Genomic DNA, 23,902 nt, shown 5'->3' on the forward strand with positions numbered 1-23,902 from the left:
AAGAGGCCTGGAGAAGGTAATAGTCACTTGATGCAGGACTCATATCGCATGAGTCCATTCTGAGAAAGATGAGAACAAGAACCAAAATCAACACTCTGGGGTGGCAGTAGCTCTCCCTGTAAGAAATAAATCTGAACCTTGCTTCTATCGAGGTAGTCTTAGACTACAGAAAATACTACCTAGGCTTCCTGAGTGCTTTTTATGTCAACAGAGTTCATTCACTTTTATAAATGCCTGATGAAAGTGTTCCTAGATATCTTTTAAAAAGTAATTCATATAAACAGAAAGCAATGAAATCATCTATACAATCAGACTTTCAAGAAGCTTGTAGTACCTCAAACACATTGTTTAACTGATTTTTGTAGCTATTAGGGTGAGACTGCTATTTGTTCAGAACTTTTGTTAAGAACTATTGCTTCCTTAGGTGAATTTATCTATGGAAAGTGGCAGCTTTTAATTGATTGCCACTGTATTGGCCACAAACAGTAACAATGTGACAGACGTTACCAATGAACACTTAGTTCATAATTCTTTTTATTCCAAATTCCTATTTGTCTCCAGTCATTTGACCCACAGATTTATCTAATTCACATAAAGTGAAAGGGAAAGTGTTAGTCATCAGTTGTGTCCGACTCTTTACAACCCCATGGATTGTAGCCTGGCAGGCTTCTCTGTCCATGGAATTTTCCAGGCAAGAATACTGGATTGGGTTGCTACTCCCTTCTCTAAGGGATCTTCTTGACTCTGGGATTGCATAAGCAGCTCATATGCCCACATTAGTAGTCTTCCTTTGTATTTCCATTATTTGCAATCCTAAGCTTTTTATCTTCCTCTTTGTCTCTATGGATTAATCACCGTTTACAATATCAAGATGAAATGTGTTCCATCTGGAGTTTTCAACTCCTAAATAAATGGTGAACCCAATATAATATGTTAATATTTAAATGCATACATCCTATAGTAACACGATTCCATTCAATTTGGTTATTAGCACTTTATGATAGCATCTGTCTTCCAATTGCATTTTTATTGGTAGTTGCTCATGCATTTAATCATCAAAGAGAACCTAAGAGATGGTATAAATAGATATTATGTGAACAGAACGTATCAACAAGTTAGCTAAGTATAAACAACTGGATATAACCAGAAGGAGATAACACTTTTAATCTGACCTTTAAATTTCTTTTTAGGAAACCATAATGTGTGTTAAGGTGTGGCACAGAAAATTGTGCATTCATTTATAATCTGTAAAATTACATATATTTCAAGAATGCCTAAATGCATGTTTATTTAGTATACCCATGAATTCACAAATCAAGAGGGATAATATGAAGTAAAAGATTATTTTTCTTGCTAACATGTTAAATTCACGTAAAATCATACATCATGAATTAATTATATAAAAATAGAGCAAATAGCCACCATTAGGAAAAAGTTAAGTGTGAAGGAGCTTTTACATAAACTGTATTAAAAAACAGTATTGGCCTTATTAATTTTCCTATTCCAAATTATTAAACTTCTAAGACTTCTAAAGGAAAATAGCAAGCGTATACAACTCAATTTGATCTTTCATTAATGAATCAATTTCAATTTCAGGCCAGTAACTTCCCAAAATAAGAAAACTCCCCTTTTCATAAAATTAATACAATATTCTCTTCTCAAAGCAACAACAACAATAATGCATGACTTTTCTCAAAATAAACAAAGAAACTTACTTCTGGTATTTACAGCTTCCTTTATACTTTATACACTTATTCACTATTTCATTTATTGAAAATCTAATGTGTACTTCATCTTAGGATTTATTTCTCATACCTGCCATGTTCCTGATGTCCATCAAGCTATACAGAAACCACCCGAAGATTCTTATTCAAGCCTTCAAACTATTTGCTTTTTCCCTGAAGCCTTCTTAGTTTTCAAACTGCTATTTTCTTCTCTTTGTCCCATCTCACTATTGAAGCCACACATTTGCCTTAATGATTCTAGCTGAGGAAATGCAGGCAAAAAGAAAATCTACTTATGCTAATAATCACTAAAGCGAGAAGGAATAAACTATTGGACCCATTCTCTATGTATGTACCTTCTGCTTCAAAGCCAATGAGAGTTAAATCAAACACTTTGGAATTTGGTGGACTTGCTGGCAAAATGACAGTGAAAATAGACAGGGTTTTAGAAATTTGAAAAGACACTGTGCTCTAACACAATACAATCTTATGATATAGGCATGTTCCACCACTTCTGTCATTGGTTGAAGGTGGTTTCTAGAACGATGTTCTCTTGTTGGAGGCCAAGTGTTTTCTTACAGCCAGAAATAAGCCTCAGGATAGAGTCCTGGGTGTCAACAATGCTCAGCCTTATTGGGTAGAGTTTGGGTCTGTGAATAGCAGGAAACAAGCAGAATCTGCTACATAAAGGAAGAATAGGAAGAATGATGAAAAATCTCACCTTTGTCTTCCCCCATACCCAAGTCTTCACAAATAGGAATGAATTAGTAAACCGAATCCATCTTCAATATTATTAACAAGTCATCTTCATTCAAAAACATTACTGAGTCCTATATGCAAATCTCTGGTGGAAGAACATGAAGAGAGAAATAGTATAGACCTTTTGGAAACATACTAGTAAGACAAGGTGATAAAGATGATTACAATAGAATAAGTGAGTTAATAGCAGCACAAGATAGTATGTTTTATATAGCCTCTGTGCTCAGTCGCTCAGTCACGTCTGACTCTTTGCAACCCCATGAACTGTAGCCCGCCAGGCTTCCCTGTCCATGGGATTTTCCAAGCAAGAATACTGAGTGGTTGCCATTTCCTTCTTCAATTAGATAGCCTATGTATTATTAATTTATAGACCTTTCAGCATCAATGAACCTTAGATATTCTTCAGTTTGGCTCCACTATTGAGTCATAGAGGTTAAGTGGGTTGTCCAATGTTGCATGACTTAAAACTGATACCAAAACTCCTGATATTGACAGTAAGTATTGAAGGTAATTTAAAAATGTAACTAGGTCAATATAAAGCCAAGACAGGAGAAGAGATCATTATTTCTCTTTCAATACATGGACCATTCTATAATATCTAAGATCAAGGGCAAGGGTGGGTCTGTATTCATCTGGTGAAAATAATCTTTGGTAGAGTAAAAATGAGCCCTTGTTTTGCTGCTGTCAAGTTTCATAATGACAAGCAGCAGGAACCCATAAGCCTGTTCTGAACATGCTGTGATCCATTTTACTGGTCAGAATGACCAGTCATCATGTAATGAGATTCTGAAATCATCTGCTTCTGCTATTTATTCTTCATTTATTACATAAACTAGGGAAATCCTCACATGTTAGTTGGTATTCATGAAGACAAGATTAAAGAGATTAAATGACTATCCAGCTTTGAAATGAACAATCTTGCTTATGAGAAATATCATGCTCTTATTCAAAGTTTCATAGAAGAAAATAGTCAGTTCTTAGAAAGATAAAGAGAACAGTGAAGTGAAGTGAAAGTCGCTCAGTCATGTCCAACTCTTTGCGACCCCATGCACTATACAGTCCATGGAATTCTCCAGGCCAGAATACTGGAGTGGGTATCCTTTCCCTTCTCCAGGGCATCTTCCCAACTCAGAGATCAAACCTAGGTCTCCTGCATTGCAGGTGGATTCTTTACCAGCTGAGCCACAAGGGAAGCCCTGTCATGTTATGAGGATGCCACTAAAATATAAAGAAAGTCATTTTCTTCAGTGTCCAAAGGGAAAACTAGGGGGGAAAGTCAAAAACAAAGTAATTACTCAAGTAAGTAAATGAGAATTGCACTCACCACCACAATATTGTTGATTTTGTCGCAGTCAAAATTCCCAAGTCAAAATACCACTTCAGAGTCACCAAGGTTACCCTTTTGAACATCTTTAAGAAGAACAACAACAAAAAACTATTAGCCTATAAGAATGTCAATTGATCTCTTCCAAAGGAACAGCATAAACCAAAGAGATGTTCATTCATTAAGAAACATTCAAAACTAATACATTATCAACATGAATAGTAGTGGCCGGCAGATGTCAGAGAAGTGAATAGAGGATGAAATCATAAAATACCAGAGAAGTGTGAAATGTAAAACACGAGGTGATAAAAACTATCCAGAATGCTTTCCTAAAGGGTAGATCTTTTCAAATAAATGTGGTAGAAATTTTAAAAGATGATAATAAGTTCAGTGAAGTGAATCACCGGGTGTTAGCACATGAGTTTGAAATTTGTGCCACATAAAATCTTGTAACACACAAATTCAGTGGAGAAGGAGGGAGGTGAGGGGGCTAGGAGCAGAGGAAGTCTAGTTGATAACAAGCAACCATGTACCTTACTGACCAAAATGTGCATTCCTATAATTTATCCAAGTGCTTGGTTTGTAGCTGGTAGTCAATATATATTTGTTGTAGAAAACAAGAAAGAAAGGAGAAATCTACTTTTCAGATAGAATCTAAACTAATGAGGTAATCAAGAGAATGCTGTAATGAATTTAGGAATAAGGAAGAACTTATCCATTAATATATAAAATTCTACATTAGGGTCATGAATGGTTAGAAGAGAAATTTGCTTGAAGAAGTATTGGAAAGAGGAGTATTCATCTCAATTTAGAATTATCAGTTCAATTCAGTTCAGTCACTCAATCATGTCCGACTCTTTGTGACCTCACCGACCGCAAGATGCCAGGCCTCCCTGTCCATCACCAACTCCCAGAGTTTATTCAAACTCATGTCCATTGAGTCGGTGATGCCATCCAACCATGCCATCCTCTGTCGTCCCCTTCTCCTCCCGCCTTCAATCTTTCCCAGCATTAGGGTCTTTCCAAATGAGTCAGTTCTTTGCATCAGGTGGCCAAAGTACTGGAGTTTCAGCTTCAATATCAGTCCTTCCAATGAATATTTCCTTTAGGATGGACTGGTTGGATCTCCTTGCAGTCCAAAGAACTCTCAAGAGTCTTCTCCACCACCACAGTTCAAAAGCATCAATTCTTTAGCGCTCAGTTTTCTCTATAGTCCAACTCTCACCTCCATACATGACTACTGGAAAAACCATAGCTTTAACTAGACAGAACTTTGTTGGCAAGATAACATCTCTGCTTTTTAATATGCTGTCTAGGTTGGTTATAACTTTTCTTCCAAGGAGGAAGCGTCTTTTAATTTCATGGCTGCATTCACCATCTGCAGTGATTTTGGAGCCCCCCAAAATAAAGTATGTCACTGTTTCCATTGTTTCTCCATCTATCTGCCATGAAGTGATGGGACCGGATGCCATGATCTTCGTTTTATGAATGTTGAGGTTTAAGCTAACTTTTTCACTCTCCTCTTTCACTTTCATCAAGAGGTTCTTTAGTTCTTCTTCACTTTCTGCTATAAGTGTGGCGCCATCTGCCTATCTGAGGTTATTGATATTTCTCCCAGCAATCTTGATTCCAGCTTGTGCTTCATTCAGTGTTTCTCATGATGTACTCTGCATATAAGTTAAATAAGCAACGTGACAATATACAGCCTTGATGTACTCCTTTCCCTATTTGGAACCAATCTGTTGTTCCATGTCCAGTTATCATGATGTACTCTGCATATAAGTTAACTATATGTATCTCATGATGTACTCTGCATATAGGGTAAATAAGCAGCATGGCAATATACAGCCTTGACGTACTCTTTTCCCTATTTGGAACCAATCTATTGTTCCATGTCCAGTTCTAACTGTTGCTTCCTGACCTGAATACAGATCTCTCAAGAGGCAGGTCTTCAGAATTATAATAGCATTAAAATGGACAAAATTAAGATTTTCTTTAGCTTAGGGATTTCCTTTTTTTAATTACACAAAAAAATTGTATCCTTCAAACAATCTCTCAGCTTTAGCCACATTTCAGATTAAAACAGGTTGCTTCTGGGGAGAAAAGCTATAACAAACTTATACAGCATATTAAAAAGCTGAGACATCACTTTGCCAAAAAAGGTCCATCTAGTCAAACCTATGGTTTCTCCAGTAGTCATGTATGGATGTGAGAGTTGGACCATAAAGAAGGCTGACCATTGAAGAATTGATGCTTTTGAACTATGGTGCTGGAGAAGACTCTTGAGAGTCCCTTGAACTGAAAGGATATCAAATTAGTCAATCCTAAAGGAAATCAACCCTGAATACTCATTGGAAAGACTGGTCATGAGGCTAAAGTTCCAATACTCTGGTCACTTGATGTGAAGAGTCAACTCTTTGGAAAAGACCTTGATGTTGGGAAAGATTGAAGATGGGAGAAGGGAACAGCAGAGGGTGAGATGGTTGAATGGCATCATTGATTCAATGGACATGAGTCTGAGCAAACTCTGGGAGATAGTGAAGGGCAGGGAAGCCTGGCATGCAGTCCATGGGATCTCAAAGAGCTGGACACAACTGAGCAACTAAACAACAACAATTGTAGCTATGAGTTTGTGTCTGCCCAGCACATTTCCTATCTTTCTATAACTGGGAACAACATGTCCCTTTGTTTTTTATTTATCATATAAATAACAATACTCTATTTTCTCAGTCAAGATAGAGGCATTTGGCATAATACGGCTGATAAACATACCCTATTCCTCTGGCTAGGAAGAGGTAAATTGTCTAAACAAGGACTCTAAAAATTAGGAGTTTTTGAGAAGTTAGCCTGACAGAAATAAGGCTCAATAAATATTGGTTAAACGAATGTCAGGCAATTGAATGAATAAGTTATGGGAATAAGCTAGACCTTCTTCTTTCCATTAGGGTCAATGATGCTAGGAGAATATCCCTCTGGGGAGCTTCAGCCTTTATTAACTGACTAGAAGGAGCTCAACATCAGTAGGTGATAAGGATGCTGAGATTAAAGGAAAGCGGAGACAAGTATAACTAAGAGGTGAACAAAGAGAGAGAAATATTCATGAAACTCTCCTGAAATTTCTGGTATTGTGACTAACAAATTTCCTTTTCAGTGAAGTTGATCCAAGTTTCTACTTCCCGCCCAGAGAAGCTCATGATAAATACCACAATGGTCAACAGGGCTTTAACAGACCCCCAGAGTACCCAGCAGAAATGCAGGTAATCAAACAAGTGATTGTTATAGATTTAAATACAATTTATTTCAATATAGATGTAAATAAAATTCAAAATTGCTGTCAGAATAAGCAAAAATTTTGCTTATAGTGCACTTTCAATTCACAGTTGGCTTTCATATTAAATCTAACAAAGTTACTTTAAAAAGAAAAGATATAATTAAGTTCATATGTGTTGCATATCGTGCATAATATAAAAGACTCTTAAAGGTTAGATGTTTACTAATTCATTTTCATGATTTTAGAGTTTCATATTGTATTAGAGAGCTTACCAGTTGGTCAGTCACTCATTTCAGTCACTCAGGCATAGCCAGCTCTTTGTGATCCTATGGCCTGAAGCACCCCAGGCTTCCCCGTACATCACCAACTCCCAGAAATTGCTCGGTGATATCAGCCAACGAGCTCATCCTCTGTCATCCCCTTCTCCTCCCGCCTTCAATCTTTCCCAGCATCAGGAGCTTTTCCAAGGAGTCCTTTCTTTGAATCACGTGCCCCAAGTATTGGCGTTTCAGCTTCAGCATCAGTCTTTCCAATGAATACTCAGAACTGATTCCTTTTAGGACTGACAGGCTTGATCTTCTTGCAGTCCAAGGGACTCTCAAGAGTCTTCTCCAACACCACAGTTCAAAAGATCAATTCTTTGGTGCTCAGCTTTCTTTATGGTCAAACTTTCATATCCATACATGACCACTGTAAAAAACATAGGTTTGACTAGACCAAGCTGTCTGCAAAGCAATATCTCTGCTTTTTAATAAGATGTCTAGGGTTGTCATGACTTTTCTTTCAAGCAGCAAATGTCTTTCAATTTCATGGTTGCAACAACCATCTGCAGTCATTTTGGAGCCCATGAAAATAAAGTCTGTCACTATTTCCACTATTTCTCCAATTATTTGCCGTGAAGTGATGGGACCAGATGCCATGATCTTAGTTTTCTAATGTTGAGTTTTAAGCCAACTTTTTCACTCTCCTCTTTCACTTTCATCAAAAAGCTCTTTAGTTCCTCTTCCCTTTCTTCCATAAGGGTGGCGTCATCTGCACATTTGACGTTATTGATATTTCTCCCAGCAACCTTGATTCCAGCTTGTGCTTCATCCAGCCCAGCATTTTGCATGATGTACTCTGTGTATAAGTTAAATAAACAGGGTGAAAATATACAGCCTTGCTGTACTTTTCCCAATTTTGAACCAGTCCATCGTTCCATGTCCAGTTATAACTATTGCTTTTGACCTTCACACAGATTTCTCAGGAGGTAGGTAAGGAGATAGGGTACTCCCATCTCTTGAAGAATTTTCTCTAGTTTGTTGTGATCCACGCAGTCAAAGGCTTTGGCATAGTCGATAAAGCAGAAGTAGATGTTTTTCTGGAACTCTCTTGCTTTTTCATTGATCCAATAGATGTTGGCAATTTGATCTCTGGTTCCTCTGCCTTTTCTAAAACCAGCTTGAACAACTGGAAGTTCTCAGTTCACGCATTATTGAAGCCTGGCTGGGAGAATTGTGAACATTATTTTGTTAGCATGTGAGATGAGTGCAATTGTGAAGTTCTTTGAACATTCTTTGGCATTGCCCTTCTTTGGGATTGGAATGAAAACTGGCCTTTTCCAGTCCTGCGGCCATTGCTGATTTTTCCAACTTTGCTGGCATTTTGAGTGCAACACTTTAACAGCATCATCTTTTAGGATTTGAAATAGCTCAGCTGGAAATCCATCACTTCCACTAGCTTTGTTTGTAGTGATGATTCCTAAGGCCCACTTGACTTTGCATTCCAGGATGTTTTGGCTCTAGGTGAGTGAGCACACCATCATGGTTATCTGTGTCATTACAATCTTTTTTTTGTACAGTTCTTCTGTGTATTCTTGCCCCCTCTTCTTAATATCTTCTGCTTCTGTTAGGTCCATACCATTTCTTCCCTTTATTGTGCCCATCTTTGCATGAAATATTCCCTTGGTATCTAATTTTCTTGAAGAGATCTCTAGTATTTTCCATTCTATTGTTTTCCACTATATCTTTGCATTGATTACTGAGAGAGGCTTTCTTATCTCTCCTTGCTATACTTTGGAACTCTGCATTCAAAGGGGTATATCTTTTCTTTTCTCCTTTGCCTTTCTCTTCCCTTCTTTTCTCAGCTATTTGTAAGCCCTCTTCAGAAAACCATTTTGCCTTTTTGCATTTCTTTTTCTTGGGGATGGTCTTGATCACTGTCTACTGTACAATGTCACGAGCCTCTGTTCATAGTTCTTCAGTCACTCTATCAGATCTAGTCCCTTGAATCTGTTTGTCACTTCCATTGTATAATCATAAGGGATTTGATTTAGGTCATACCTGAATGGTCTAGTGGTTTCCCCTACTTTCTTCAATTTCAGTCTGAATTTGGCAATCAGCTTCATGATCTGAGCCATAGTTAGCTCCTGGTCTTGTTTTTGCTGACTGTATATAGCTTCTCCATCTTTGGCTGCAAAGAATATAATCAATCAAATTTTGGTATTGACTATCCGGTAATGTCCAGGTTTAGAGTCTTCTCTTGTGTTGTTGGAAGAGGATGTCTACTATGACCAGTGCATTCTCTTGGCAAAACTCTGCTAGTTTTTGCCCTGCTTCATTCTGTACTCCAAGGCCAAACTTGCCTCTTACTCCAGGTATCTCTTGACTTCCTACTTTTGCATTTCAGTTCCCTGTGATGAGGGTTTCCCTTGCAGCTCAGTCGATAAAGAATCTGCCTGCAAAGTAAGAGACCCAGGTTCTATCTCTGGGTCGGGAAGATCCCCTGGAGAAGGAAATGGCAACCCACTGCAATATCCTTGCCTGGAAAATCCCATGGACAGAGGAGCCTGGTGGGCTGCAGTGCATGGGGTCTCAAAGAGTCCAGCATGACTGAGCAACTAACACACTTCCCTATGATGGAAAAGAGCATGTTTTTGTCGTGTTAGTTTTTGGACTCTTTTGTTGACTATGAGAGCTATTCCATTTCTTCTAAGGGATATTTTCCCACAGTAGTAGTTATAATGGTCATCTGAGTTAAATTTGCCCATTCCAGTCCATTTTAGTTCAGTTCAGTCGCTCAGTCGTGTCTGTCTCTTTGCGATACCGTGGACTGCTGCACGCCAGGCCTCCCTGTCTGTCACCAACTCCCAGAGCTTACTCACACTCATGTCCATCATGTCCATTGAGTCAGTGAGGCCATCCAACCATCTTATCCTCTGTCATCCCCTTCCCCTCCCACCTTCAATCTTTCCCAGCATTAGGGTCTTTTCAAGCGAGTCAGTTTTCACATCAGATGGCCGAAGTATTGGAGTTTCAGCTTCAGCATCAGTCCTTCCAATGAACATTCAGGACTGATTTCCTTTAGGATGGACTGGTTGGATCACCTTGCTGTCCAAGGGACTCTCAAGAGTCTTCTCCAACACCACAGTTCAAAAGCATCAGTTCTTCGGCACTCAGCTTCTTTACAGTCCAACTCTCACATCCATATGTGACTACTGGAGAAACCAGAGCTTTGACTAGATGGACCTTTGTTGGCAAAGTAATGTCTCTGCTTTTTAATATGCAATCTAGGTTGGTCATAACTTTTCTTCCAAGGAGTGTCTTTCAATTTCATGGCTGCAGTCACCGTCTGCAGTGATTTTGGAGCCCCCCAAAATAAAGTGTCACTGTTTCTACTGTTTCCCCATCTATTTGCCATGAAGCAATGGGACCAGATGCCATGATCTTAGTTCATGGCTTCCTAAAATGCCAATGTTTACTCTTACCATTTCCTGATTGACCACTTCCAATATACCTTGACTGATGGACCTAAGATTCCAGGTTCCTATGCAATACTGTTCTTTACAGCATTGGATTTTACTTCCATCACAAGTCACATCCGCAACGGAGCACTGTTTTTGCTTTGGTTCTGTCTCTTCATTCTTTCTGGAGTAATTTCTACACTCTTCTCCAGTAGCATGATGGTCACCTACTGACCTGGGGAGTTCCTCTTTCAGGGTCATACTTTTTGCCTTTTCATACTGTTTGTGGGGTTCTCAAGGCAAGAATAACTAGGTGGTTTGCTATTCCCTTCTCCAGTGGATGTTTTGTCAGAACTCTCCGCCATGACCTGTCTTTCTTGGGGGGCCCTACATGGCATGGCTCATAGTTTCATTGAGTAGACAAGGCTATGATCCATGCGATCAGTTTGATCAGTTTTCTGTGATTGTGGTTTTCATTCTGTCTGCCCTCTGAAGGATAAGGACAAGAGGTTTATGGAAGCTTCCTGTTGGGAGGGACTGGTTGTGGAGGAATCTGGGCCTTATTCTGGTGGACAGGGCCATGCTCAGTAAATCTTTAATTCAATTTTTTCCCATGGGCAAGGCTGTGTTCCTTCCCTGTTGTTTGGCCTGAGGCCAAACTATGGTAGAGTTAATGTCTGTAATGGCGACCTCCTTCAAAAGGACTTATGCCAGCACTGTTGTATTCAGTGCCCGCGGCAGACCACTGTTGACCCAGGCCTCTACCAGAGACATCTGGACACTCACAAGCAAGTCTGGCTCAGTCTCTTGTGGGGCCACTACTCCTTTCTCCTGGGTCCTGGGGCACACAAGGCTTTGTTTGTGCTCACCAGGAATCTGTTTCTCCAGTCCTGTGGAAGTTCTATAGTCAAATCCCACTCACCTCCAAACTGAAATTCCCTGGGAGTTCTCAGTCCCTTTGCTGGATCCCTGGGTTGGGAAATCTACTGTGGGTCCTAGAACTTTCATAACAGTGCGAGAACCTCTTTGGTACATTTTTCCTCCAGTTTGTGGGTTGTCAGTTCGGTGGCTCTGTGTCAGGGCTAATGGTGACCTCCTCTAAGAGGACATGTGCCACATGCTGTGCTTCCCACATCTGCTGCAGTCAGAGCCCCTGACCCGCAGCAGGCCACTGCTGACCCTTGCCTCTGCTGGAGATATTCAAACACTCAGAGACAGGTCTACCTCAGTCTCTGCGGTCTCTCTGAGTCCTGGTATGCACAAGGTTTTGTTTGAGCCCTCTGAGCATCTCTGACAGGTATGGGCTTGATACTACATGAAATTTCCCCTCTCCTACCACCTTGTTGGGGGTTTGCCTTTGCCCTTGGCCTTGGGGTATCTTTATTTGGTGGGATTCAACATTCTCCTGTCGATAGTTGTTCAGCAGTGAGTTGCAGTTTTGGAGTTCTTGCAGAAGATGATGCACTAAGTGCGCGTCCTTCTACTCTGCCATTTTAACTCACTTACTAGGTGGTGCTGGGGAGGAGGGCATGGCAACCCACTCCAGTAATCTTGCTGGGAGAATTACATAGACAGAGGGGCCTGGAAGTCTATAGTCCATGGGATCACAAAGAGTCTGGACAGGACTGAGTGTCTGAGCACATTGTATTAGACACATTTACAACTTATTAGGAACTGTCTCTTGCATTTCCTATTTGTTTGTTTGTTTTAATTGCTTTGGAAGGCTATTTTAATTTTACCACCAATGGATGAGTTTCATCTTATGGACACTGAACTTCAGAAACATAAGCTGATTCCCACAAGACTGTAATAGAAATTTTACTCCATGGTAAGCTTAGGAGTGTGTTAAACTGTAATTCTGGTGAAACTAATTCTCCTTATTAACCCTTGGAAATCAAGACACAACTGTAAATTTTCCTTCATGTGTAGAAGATGGGTAGGAAGAAAATACCTCAACTGTAATTCAGCATTCACTGATGATGGTGTTCACCAAGACAGAAGTATCATTCTAAGTTCTAGAGATAAAACCATGAGGAAAGAGAAAGAACTCTGATGTTCTAATTGAAGACAAAGATAATAAAGTAAGCAAATGAAAGATAATTTCAGAAAGAGATAATGAAATATGAATAAAGTACAAAATATACTGTGTTAGAACATGACCAGATCAGGGAAATCTAGCTTCTTTGGTGGCTCAAATGGTAAAGAATCTGCCTACAATGGAGGAGGCCCAGGTTCGATCGCGGGATCAGGAAGATCCCCTGGAGAAGGGAATGGCAACCCACTCCACTATTCTTGCCTGGAGAATCCCGTGGACAGAGGAGCCTGGTGGGCTACAGTCCATGCGGTTGCAAAGAGTCATACATGATAGAGCAACTAACACACACAGGGAAATCCCCTGTGAGAAGATGGGTTGTAGCTGAGATCTGAATGACAGTTACTAGACATGAAAACCTGGGAGATCAGCATTCTGAGCAGAGGGAACTGATGTGCAAATTCTCTGAGAGGCAGTGTGTTTGAAATTCAAGAAAAGTACATGGATACCTAATGTGGCTGGAGTGTGGGGAGAAAGAAAGGGAGTGGTAGGTGATGAGGTCAGAGAGCTCCGCGACAATGGTTAGTGTGAGAAGCCCTTGAGGAGTTGCAGATGAGGAATGACACTATATAATATCCCTTTCAGAAAGGTCGGTGGCTCATATGGATGGCTGGATTTAGGGCTCAAGATTGGAATGAAAGTTATTAGTAGGAAGCTTTATTAATAACAGTCCAGGGGAGATGGATGATGATGGTAGCTTAGGCTAAATGTTTGAAATGAAATCAAGTGGAGTGGTACAGGATTCTTTGGGAAATAAAGACTATGGGATTTGTAAGATGTGGGTGAATTTTAAAAAAAGAGGAATCAAGGAATCGCATAACTACATCTAAAGATCAACTTTAAGAATGTGACAACTAGATAATATGATATACTTACCAAATCTCTGAGTTAAACTAAATTATTGAATTTACTCTAGTTTTCAGGACTGTTAATGTCATGAAGCAAAAATGACTATGCCAAAAAAAATTAAGAGTGTGATTTTTATATAACCAAACTTCCTTTGCAAGAAAAGTAATCACCTTTAAAAGGATTGTTAGAAAGAAGCTGACAATGGCAGTTTGAATATTTAGGTCTTTAAAATGACAATCTTACACAACCTTATACAGAAATCCCCTTATGAACATTTTTAGTAATCATTAAAATGATCTTTAATTATTATCTCTCCTTTTTGTGCATAGGATTTATACTTTATTAAATTGTAAGTTTATGATCCTTTATATCCTCTCCATAATTTTGTACATTTTTCTCACAATAATGGTTCAATAAATGTTTTTCAGTATAGGAATTACTTCCTCTTAGAAAACCATCTTCCGCATCCTCACTTTTTTGTAGCTTATTCATTTTTCCAGTACAATTAATCAACAACTCCTGCATTTGCCTCCTCTGCTGTTTCCTCAGTCTTCCAAGAGCATGTCATTCTCACCAATTTCATTTATCGACTCCTTACTCTTATATTGTCATTGTTGGGCCACAGTGGCAAGGCAATCAGTCCTTCCATCACTAATAGAACTGCATGTCCCATACTCTAAAAATTATCATCTCAACTGACAAAGAGAATCTTGATGTTTTATTCCCTTGGGAAAACATTGAAATCCCTTCATAGATCTTGAATATTTTTTTCTCCTATACAAATCCTATAACCCTTTAAAAAATCCTTACTTTTCACTAGACAAAAATTGTGACCAGTACAGCATTTCAAATGCTGTATTTCAAATTTGGGATTTCTTTTTCTTTTTTAAATAGTCCAAACCTTATTAAAGAATGACAGAATCTACCTTCCTTTTGCTGCTGCTACCATTCACCATAGCTTAGTTTATCTCTCTGCCAAAGTGCATGAGGTGCCTCCTTTCCTGCAGAATGCAAGTCTGGAAGACAGTTCTTTATGTTAATACTTAACTATAATTTTGATTCATTTAAGGAGCAGTGTGTGGCACCCCCCCACCCCCCAGAGACTGGCTGAGGGGTACACTCTTCCTTCCTTTTTGTAATGCATTTCTATCAACAGCACAATCTTTTTAAATCTTGTGGTGTTTTTACAATATCTCACCACCCCCTACTGAATTATAAGCTCTTAGACCAGTGCTAATAACCACCATAGGGTGTTTGGAAAATATTTGTTTAATCAATTATCACGTACACTTAATTAAAAAACAAATCAATCCATGAAAAAATGAATAAGTGCTTTGATGGCTAATATTTGACTTTGAGGGCAGTCTCATTTGGGTCAAATTTTAAACTTTCAATACAGTCAGATTTGCATTAGAAAGCCTCCTTTGTGCAAACACTCCTGGGCAACTGTGCAAAGTCACTTTGAAGGTAAATGCCATCAAATATTAATAAGATAAGCCTAGGGAAATAAGCTTGTAGTTTATCCCCGATAAAAAGAGCATTTTTTCCCTTGAAGTATGACTACATACAGGAATTTAAAGCTCACTTCTACACGTTAGAGAGAGGCACGTGAGCAGCAAAGCTGAAAAACAGAGTAAGGCATGTTGGTAAGTAAATAGATGGAAACCCCCCTCATATGGTAAACAAGGACCTCAGAAGATACTGCTGTTTTTCTCTTTTAATTTTTTTCCCAGAATATACTCATGTCCTTATCTAATTTAAAGTAGAAATAAATTTAAAACTACATTTTAACAATCCTTCAATCACACTGTATCCTTCTGAAATAGCTAAAGCAATCCAGGACTTCTACTCTATGGTCTAGAAAGACTTCACATATTCTGAAAAAAGAAGAAACAGAAGGGGTGTCCTGGCCTGACAGAGCAACAGCAAGGCTGGCTGGAAATGGACAAAAAGAGATTCCACAAAGTCCTCACTCAAATGAGTTTACAATCAAATGATTTCTGGTCAGCAGAAATCTCTAACAGAATTCTATATCATTAAAACTACCATTTAACAGAAAAACTTATAATCACTTTTCAAAATCCAGATGCATAACGGAATTATCTTGGAACTTTGTGAAAAATACAAATGCACAGGTATTGCTATTCTTCTATAAAGCTCCAGATGTGTTTTGAATGAGTAGCCATGTTTAAAAACAACCAGACTATATGATGATCTTTTGCTTTCATCTAGTATGTTCCACTTTTTCTATTTTGTGTTTGTCAGGAAGCATTTAACAGGAGGCTTCCTGTGTGCTGTTTTGGATCTGTCAAGAATCCTCAGTTCCTTACTAACTCCTGAATATTCAAGAATTAAGAGGAGAGGCAAGTCTCTCCCTGGGCTGAGGAATCCATTCATTTCCTGCCTTAGTTTTTCCAAACGGTGAAAAGTAACTATTTACGACCCTCTTTTGATATGGATTGCCTCTTGGCCTTATGGCCTCTATTGCTTCTTGCTTCCTTGGTAAACTTGTAAAGTCTGGTCTCTTGAGCTTTATCTAAAGAAGCTACTGGTATATATACTCTTACAGAATCCAATAAAGCACCCTTGTTCCATCAGAGCTTGGGTCCCCGTATCTTCCTTTCTCTCTCTCCATTTCTAGTTGATTCTCTGGAACGCGAAAGCCGGCTGCGTAACCTAGGGAATATTAGCCTCTTTCCTTCTTTCACTTTCTCATCGTCAACTCCGGACCACCAGGTTCCGGTCCATTAAAGGACCCCAACAGTATTCAGTTCTCTCATTTCATTTAGTTTATGTTTTCCAATTCCTCAGTCCCTTTTTGTTGTTGTCACTGCTGTTTTTTCTCAAGCCTTTATCAAACATAGTAGAAAAACTTCTCTTTGTGTGTGTGTATATATATACACACACAATATGTATAATACATAATATGTATATATACACACAATATGTGTAATACATAATACAGTAATATGTATAATACAATATATATTTTAGAAAACGTATGCATTTTGACTAGCTAAAAAAATTATGATATTTTTTATTCCACTTGTTTGACTTAGTATGACTAGAATGCTAGATTTCTAATTTATATTCACTCAAAACTTTCATATAGTTCCATGTATTTTGGCATCTAGTATTACTGCTAAAAAGTCTAGAAAATGTGTTATCTTAGTGGCTTTTTAAAAGCTTGAATAAGGCTTAAGACTTCTAATCTGATTCTGAGGATATAAAGCAACACTATGTTGTAAAAAAAAAAAAAAACCCAGGATTAACAAGTGATATAATATTAACTAAAGTATAGATTTAGTTCAAATTTCACAAAATTTTATGCTAGTGTCCACTATTTGCTTTCATACCTTATTCAAGATTGCATGTTGTATTTAGTTGCATTGATGAGCTTCAGGCACATGAAACAATTCGGGTAAATTCTCTTTTCATTTTTATTCTGTTACAGATATTTTCTAATTTTCCTTGTTATGGCTTCTTAGAAACACCTATCATTTAAAAGTGGATATTTAATTTCCAAATACATGGGACTTTATTTATAGTATATTTAATATTAGTATCTCATTTTGATACTAGTTTCTCATTTAAATGTTTTCTTCTCTGCAATCACTCTTTTTTTTTTTCAGTATAATCTTATTGAGGCTTTAGATGTCTAAATCAAAGATCTTTTGGTAAATGTCACATTGCACTTGAAAATACGTGGGTTATTTTCAAATATCTTTTGATAATGATTTCTAACATAATTCCACAGTGATAAAGGAACAGACTCTATATGATTTCAATACCTTTAGACCTTGAAATTTTTGTACCATTTCTTATGTCCCTAGATATGTTCCAGTGTTTCCTAGTTTATAGTCTATGGGAACTTGAATAGAATTTGTATCCTAATCCTGTGTGAAAATTTATAAATCTTAATTATGTTGAATTGGTTCACAGTGATTTTCAGGTCTTCTATATTCTTCTACTTCTCTGAATATCCATTCTACTAGTTTTGAGAGTTTGATATTGAAATTCCAATTAAAAATCATAATTACCTACTTAAAAAATGTAATATATAGTGGAACTATTTGTAACCTTGTTCCGTATTTTCCAAGTCTCCTGTAAATGTGCTATACTTTCATAATTAAAAAAAAAAAAAAAAAAAACTAAACCCTGAAGAAAGAGCCAATTAAACATTGAAAGAGAGCTGTATGTGCTAGTTCCCACCCACAGCATCATCCTGCCGTGCACCAGGAGTCATCACCATCTCTGGGACTAGTCTTACCTCATAGACTACATGATGTAGTAACAAAAGTATTGGATTAAGTATCAAAAGAGCTGGGTTCCAATTTTAACTGTGCAACTTATTAACTGGCTGGCCTCAGCCAAATCACTCACTTCTCTGAGCCTTATTTTACTTACCTGGAGTAAGATTACCACTGATATTAGTCTTACAGGACTGTATGCATATACTTAAGATATAAGTACAATAAGCTCAGCCTAGATAGTGTGTTTAGATAGGTCCTCTGACACCCAAAACCCCTCCCACATTCTCAAATAAATGTTGATGTTATTTAAATATAAAAGCCTTGTATATGAAATTTAGAAAGATGGTAACGATAACTCTATATGCAAAACAGAAAAAGAGACACAGATGTACAGAACAGAATTTTGGACTCTGTGGGAGAAGGCGAGGGTGGGATGTTTCGAGAGAACAGAATTATCTAGGGGGAAACAGATCACCAGCCCAGGCTGGACGCATGACACAAGTGCTCGGGCCTGGTGCACTGGGAAGACCCAGAGGGATCGGGTGGAGAGGGAGGTGGGAGGGGGGATTAGGATGGGGAATACTTGTAAATCCATGGCTGATTCACGTCAATGTATGACAAAAACTACTACAATATTGTAAAGTAATTAGCCTCCAACTAATAAAAATAAATGAAAAAAAAAGTATAAACTTTAAATTTCAGGAAACATGGACTAATTAATAATATGTAACTAACATGATAACGTAAGAACAGGTGGCAAAAAACACAGAAGAACTATACAAAAAAGATCCTCATGACCCAGATATTCACAACGTCGTGATCACTCACCTAGAGCCAGACACCCTGGAATGCAAGGGCAAGTGGGCCTTAAGAAGCATCACTACAAAGTTAGTGGAGGTGATGGAATTCCAGTTGAGCTGTTTCAAATCCTGAAAGATGATGCTGTGAAAGTGCTGCACTTAATATGCTAGCAAATTTGGAAAATTCAGCACTGACCACAGGACTGGAAAAGGTCAGTTTTCATTCCAATCCCAAAGAAAGGCAATGCCAAAGAATGCTCTAACTACTGCACAATTGCACTCATCTCACACGCTAGCAAAGTAATGCTCAAAATTCTCCAAGCCAGACTTCAACAGTATGTGAACTGTGAATGTCGAGATGTCCAAGCTGGACTTAGAAAAGGCAGAGGAACCAGAGATCAAATTGTCAACATCTGTTGGATCATTGAAAAAGCAAGAGAGTTCAAGGAAAACATCAACTTCTGCTTTACTGACCATGCCAAGGCCTTTGACTGTGTGGAAAAATAAACTGTGGAAAATTCTGAAAGAGATGAGAATACCAGACCAGCATTTTTTCTGGTCTGGTATATTTCTCCCAGCAATCTTGATTCTAGCTGTTGCTTCCTCCAGCCCAGTGTTTCACATGATGTACTCTGCACATAAGTTAAATAAGCAGGGTGACAATATACAGCCTTGATGTACTCCTTTTCCTATTTGGAACCAGTCTGTTGTTCCATATCCAGTTCTAACTGTTGCTTCCTGACCTGCATACAGATTTCTCAAGAGGCAGATCAGGTGGTCTGGTATTCCCATCTCTTTCAGAATTTTCCACAGTTTGTTGTGATCCACGCAGTCAAAGGCTTTGGCATAGTCAATAAAGCAGAAATAGATGTTTTTCTGGAACTCTCTTGATTTTTCTATGATCCAACAGATGTTGGCAATTTGATCTCCATAGACAATCATATCATCTCTGTAATTATTGTGCGTATTCCTTTCTATAGTAGGCTGAATAATGGTCCCCAAAGATGTCAACATCCAAATCCCCAGAACATGCTAATATGTTATAAGAAAAAATTTTAATACTCCAGATATTTTCAGATTTATCAACTATAGGATATTTCCAAAGAAAGACCCAAATTATTTTCTAGAGTCTATAATTGTAGGCTGGAACATGTACTCTCAAATATTCCTGGCACACCATCTTTAATGATGGCCTTCTACTTCATGTCTATAATAATGATCTGGTCATATATATTCTTTATTTACTTGTAATTGATTGATATATTTTCTATCTATGGAAAGGACTGAGGTTTCAAAATTGTTAGAATAGGAAGATTAAAAATAACAACCAAAGAGTATAGCATTTTAAAGAGGAGAGAAAATAGATGTACCAGTTGCCTGGAATAAGTAACGAGCACAGTGGGAATTTTGAAAACATTGTAACTTTGGAGAACTTAATTTGCAAATTATAGATTGACTTGTCCATCAAGCAAATATAAGAGTGTCTTTCTATATTATAAATAGTCATAATTATAAATAATAACATAGTGGGAGTCAACTGTATTTGACAACATAGTCAGTTAAATTTGGGAATGAAAGTCGCTCAGTCATGTCCAGCTCTTTGTGACCCATGGACTCTACAGTTCATGGAATACTCCAGGCCAGAATACTAGAGTAGGTAGCCTTTCCCTTCTCCAGGGGATCGTCCCTACCCAGGAATCAATTCGGGGTCTCCTGCATTGCAGGCAGATTCTTTACCAGCTGAGCTATCAGGGAAGCCCTAAATTTGGGAAATTTCCATCAATATATCCCCACTGGAAAAAAATATATAGCCACTGTTCCTTGGTTTGTAATGTAATAATTTTAGTATCTAAACCTGACCATTTTTCTGTTGAATATAGAGCCTAAATTAATATTAAGTAAGATTTAACAGAAAGATACAGCAAAAAGTTAAAGTTCACTTCTGCACTTTTTATGACTTTTTACACCATAATTATTATCATCTTCCTGAGGGTAAGTGTTACATACTGTTTTTCCATAACTGAGACAAATAGGTTGAATATATTGATTCACTCCAATAAGAATTGAATAATCAGTGGATTGTAAAGGCTTATGTACAGAAATTAAAAGATGCTTGCTCCTTGGAAGAAAAGCTATAACCAAACTAGACAGCATATTAAAATCAGAGACATTACTTTGCCAACAAATGTCCATCTAGTCAAAGCTATGGTTTTTCTAGTAGTCACGTATGGATGTGAGAGTTGGACTATAAAGAAAACTGAGCGCTGAACAATTGATGTTTTTGAACTGTGGTGTTGGAGAAGACTCTTGAGAGTCCCTTGGACTGCAAAGAGATCCAACCAGGCCATCCTAAAGGAAATCAGCCCTGAATATTCATTGAAAGGACTGATGCTGAAGCTGAAACTCCAATACTTTGGCCACCTGATGCAAAGAACTAACTCATTTGAAAAGACCCTGATGCTGGGAATGATTGAAGGAGGGAAGAGATGGGGATGACAGAGGATGAGATGGTTGAATGGCATCACTGGCTTAATGGAAATGAGTTTGAGTAAGCTCCAGGAGTTGGTAATGGACAGCAAAGCCTGGAGTGCTGCAGTCCATGGGGTTGCAAAGAGTTGGACATGACTGAGTGAATGAAATGAACTGATGTATAGAAATTCTCTGAGAAAACAGTAAAATTGAAAAGAAGGGGAAGTAAAAAATAGAGGGGAAAGTTGTACTGCCTGCTTCCTCAGTAAGGACTAAAATAATCATAAAACTACTAACCTTAACTGTAAGAAAGAATACCTGAAAAACACTATTTTGTGCTCCCTAAGATCTGGGTATAATTTATTTAAAAATTTCAAAATTTTTGAAATCCCCATTGCCTTTTCCTAGTCTAGTATTGTGTGATTAAAAACTGACTTCTCAAAAAAAAAAAAAAAAACTGACTTCTCGGGTTTTCAAATCAGTTAGTTTAGCTCTTATATATTTTGGAGACTTACACCCAAGGTAGCTAAGGAGATTTCTTACCTCAGGTTCAGGAATCTGCTTACCACAGCTCCCAATCCATTACTTGCTTTTCTCATAAGTTGTACCTTCTTTCTACTGATTTATTCCTGAAGAGCCAGCTCATTCCACTGGATTTCCTTCTGTAAAGGAAAACATCAACACAAATAAAATGTATTTCCCTCAGTGAGTGTTTTTATTTATTGACTAGGTGCTACTTTAACCTTCTAGCTCTCAGCTAGCACCTTCCCAGACCAAATTGTATGTCTGATACATAAAGTCAAAAGAGGAAAGAACACACAAATGTGTCATTTTTAAAGGTGCTTGCTCATGATTGAGTGTAGAACCCTCAGTGGGAGGAGGAAAGAAGTATTTCCATTAGTCTAACATAGATTGATGAAAACTCTACCCAGTTTGAACATTTTCCTAGAATCTGTTGGCTCCGCCTGGCATTTAAGGCCCTAGATCTGGTGGCCTAAGCAAAATGGAAAATAGGAGGTAAAGACTGATCTCTGATGTAGGCCTCAGAGTAATAATTATAATAGCAACAAGAATAAAAACATTATTTCTATTGTTAATAATACCTAATAATTTTATATTCTAATATGAACCAGACAGTCAGAACATGTCATGTACTTTGTATATACTACTTTATGTGATCCTTGTAAGAACTCTATGAGTTAGGTACCAATTAAAAAATGAGATTAAGTAAAATGCCCAAAGTCATGAAACTATCCTAACTATGCTTCCTCTTAAAAGTTTGTGAAGTTTTCATATTATCCAGTCAGCTCACCAAGACAGCAGTCAAGATAGAGATTTAATGCAAAACCCTAAGTGGAAGTTGGCTACCAACTCCCCTAATCCCAGAGGAGGTAGTTAGTCTGGGTAGATCCCGAATCTAGTGGGGGAGAGAGCATCACTACCATATGCAGAGTAGTGTACTATTCTCTAAGATAAATATAAGAGAAACCCTGATGATGGGAAAGATAGAAGACAGGAGGAGAAGGGGATGACAGAGGATGAGATGGTTGGATGGCATCACCAACTCAATGGACGTGAGTTTGAGCAAACTCCCGGAGTTGGTCACGGACAGGAAAGCCTGGCATGCTGCATTGTATGGGGTGGTAAAGTGTCAGACACAACTGAGCAACTGAACAACAATAATACGTTGTTTCTACCTCCAAAGCTTCACATTCTGAAGCCAAGCTTAAATATTCACATAAAATTATTAAGTAGCAATTCAACCCAATATACATGTTAAATATCATAAATGATATTTATTTAATTCAAATCAATAAACATTTGCTAGAACTTACTTTATTTTGTAAACTGACTAAAGATGCCAAAATCATGATCTGCATTCAAGAAGAAGGTGTGGGATCTGTTTGAAGGGCCTCAAGGTTTAGTGGGAAAAAGCAGTCTCTTCAATCAGCAATTAAAATTTCAATGCAGTCAACACTCTCAGCCATTAGATACCCAAGGAGAAGATGTGACTGGCATTTCCTAAAAGATCAAGGAATGCTTGCCAGAAAAGGTAATGCTTAAATTGAATCTTAAAGGATACATTTTTAATATTTCTATGAAAGGAACATTTCTCATTTGAAAACATAAATTTTCATTCCTAAATAAAATCTTTCATTGTATGTAGCATCTCTTTGGTATATCACAGACATGCAAACCTGAAAAGTGTAGCCCATTCATGACACAATTTAACTGCATATGTTGCAAACCAGTCTAACTTAGAGCATGGCATTTGGAAAGTCAATTTAGTGAAAGGCCAGCTGCCAGGGCAATGGACACCTGTATTTTCACATCAGTGCCTTTCTGCTGGCTAATACAAAAGCTAAGTCAATGACTAGATCAATGCCATTAATAAAGAGATTTCACAAGTTTAATCCATTGTAGTACCTTATTTTTACACATTTAAAGGATCTAAGGATTTGGAAATATATCATGGGTGCTTGTCAATATTTTTGAACTAAGAGCAAGATTCAATATTTTGATGCATTCATAGTAGTGTTCCACTTCAGATGCTTTCATTCTTTCAGCATATCCTTACTGAACACCCACTCAGTGCCAGGTACTGTCTTGGACATAGAGTAGACAGCAGATCACAAGGCA

At 38.0% G+C, this 23,902-nt stretch overlaps 1 long non-coding RNA gene across 3 annotated transcripts in view; it reads right to left on the reverse strand.

Moving 5' to 3' along the window:
* The window catches only part of LOC133040223 (uncharacterized), a 235,311-nt gene that overhangs the window by 2,220 nt on the left and 209,189 nt on the right, over positions 1-23,902 (reverse strand). For 2 of the 3 annotated variants that reach the window (XR_009688925.1, XR_009688923.1), the window contains exons 3-4: positions 21,806-21,924; positions 3,808-3,893 (exon numbers count right to left, since the gene is read on the reverse strand). This is a non-coding gene — a long non-coding RNA (uncharacterized LOC133040223). Of the gene's footprint in view, positions 1-2,445; positions 2,569-3,807; positions 3,894-21,805; positions 21,925-23,902 lie in introns of all 3 variants that reach the window. The other variant, XR_009688924.1, reaches the window with a different exon arrangement.

Source organism: Dama dama, chromosome 20 (assembly GCF_033118175.1).
Source record: "Dama dama isolate Ldn47 chromosome 20, ASM3311817v1, whole genome shotgun sequence".
NCBI lineage: Eukaryota > Metazoa > Chordata > Mammalia > Artiodactyla > Cervidae > Dama > Dama dama.